This window comes from Schistosoma mansoni, chromosome 4 (genome assembly GCF_000237925.1).
Source record: "Schistosoma mansoni strain Puerto Rico chromosome 4, complete genome".
Lineage (NCBI taxonomy): Eukaryota > Metazoa > Platyhelminthes > Trematoda > Strigeidida > Schistosomatidae > Schistosoma > Schistosoma mansoni.
Window position 1 is genome coordinate 27,388,685 of NC_031498.1, and position 2,171 is coordinate 27,390,855.

Here is a 2,171-nt window from a genome sequence, read left to right on the forward strand (position 1 = left end):
TCAATACGAACGTCGAGACAGTCAGTTCCACTGTACGGAGCTGAAACGTGGAGAACTACTACATCCGTTGTCATGAAGGTACAAGTATTTATAAACAGTTATCTACGCAAAATACTCAACATTCACTGGCCGGATAGTATGAGCAACAGCGTTTTATGGGAGAGGACAAACCAGCTTCCAGTTGAAGAGGAAACTAGGAAAATACGTTGAAGTGGATAGGACATACATTGAGGAAATCACCAAACTGCATCATGAGGCAATCCCTTACATTTGTTCACCAACAACTTATTTCGTCAAGTCGAATCGCAAATAAAAATGAATGCAACAACACAATGGTTGCAAAAAGTTATACGACAGAGTTGAAGAAGAGTTTTGAAGTTCATACCCTATCATTACATATCCCAATACATCACTGCTGGATTCATTAATCTAAAAATCCCTATACTTCTTCCATCGCTAATTATAAAATCCTAATTTATAACATGATCTAACTTGTGAACTGCAGCAAGTCCCAAACCAGAACGAAATAGATCACCATGAGTGCCTAATTTCTAATCCACTTTCAAAATAAGTAGGACATTGATGGAAATTATCTGCAAGTTGGTTAATAAATATTCACATCTTGGACCGCCTATGTGTAATTACTTTTGACAGTAATCATAGTAATGACTGAATCAGTGAATCGATATTCATCTCACAAGATAGTGTACATACTTGGAATAAACATACGGATTACTTTAGGTTGTATCAAAAGATAGATGAAAAAAATATATTAGATTCATATGAAATATAAATTTAACTCACACTTCATCCTAATTTCTACCTTACACCATTCATTATTTTAACTAAGAACGTTATTATCAACTATCTACTGAACGCATAAACTTTTGGCTACGTTTAGATGAGTTAAGATTTCTCATATTCAAATTGAGACTTACCATTGAAGTATCGAAGTCATGACAACTTTCCCGTAAGACTGGGACTTTTATATTATGTAATCACTGATTGTAAGTAATCCTATTCTTGTAGTATTGATTGAGTTCCATCGATCAATTTATAACCGGGTCACTATTACGTTTACGCCTGTTACCTCTCGTGGAGGAGCATAGGTCACCCACCAGCATTCTCCATCCAACTCTGTCCAGGGCAATCCTTTCCAGTTCTTTACAGTTAACATTCATCCTTTCCATATCTGCTTCTATTTTTCGGCATAATGTGTTCTTTGGCCTTCCTATTTTTCTCTTCCCTTCAAGATTCCAAGTTAGGGATTGCCTCATGATGCAGTTTGGTGATTTCCTCAATGTATGTCCTATCCACTTCAACGTATTTTCCTAGTTTCCTCTTCAACTGGAAGCTGGTTTGTTCTCTCACATAAAACGCTGTTGCTCATACTATCCGGCCAGTGAATGTTGAGTATTTTGCGTAGATAACTGTTTATAAATACTTGTACCTTCATGACAACGGATGTAGTAGTTCTCCACGTTTCAGCTCCGTACAGTGGAACTGACTGTCCCGACGTTCGTATTGAAGATTCTTATTTTGAAGTTTTTTGATAGGGAGTTGTTTCGAGTTCCATATGTTCTTTAATTGTAGAAATGCTGCCCTTGCTTTGCCAATCCTCACGTTTACATCTTCATCAGATCTTCCTTGTTTATCAATGATGCTTCGCAGGTATGTGAATGTTTCCACCTCTTCCAGAGTTTCGCCATCAAGTGTGATTGGGTTGGTGTTCTCCGTGTTGTATTTGAGGATCTTGCTTTTTCCTTTATGTATATTGAGGCTTATTGATGCAGAGGCTGATGCTACATTAGTTGTCTTCATCTGTATTTGTTCGTGTGTATGAAATAGGAGTTCTAGGTCATCTGTGAAGTCCAAATCATTTAATTGATTCTGAGATGCTCATTGTATTCCGTGTTTCCCCTCAGATATCGAAGTCCACATAATCCAATCAATCACCAGAAGAAAGAGAAAGGGGGAGAGTAGACAGCCTTGTCTGACTCCGATCCTTACTGGAATTACATCTATCAGCTGTCCTCCATGCACTACTTTACACTGTAGTCCATCGTATGGGTCACTATTATATGAAACATATAACTGATGCTTCACAAAACATTATTATTATTATTGTAAGCATATCCGATTTCATTTATTGGACTAAATTAAACGTAAAT

General features: G+C 37.1%; 1 non-coding gene across 1 annotated transcript; it reads right to left on the reverse strand.

Annotated features, from left to right (window-relative positions):
- Positions 1-769: 769 nt before the first annotated feature.
- Positions 770-1,104, reverse strand: Smp_sma.MAYBE.mrp.1.1. The gene has a single exon (XR_001974635.1).
- Positions 1,105-2,171: the final 1,067 nt, after the last annotated feature.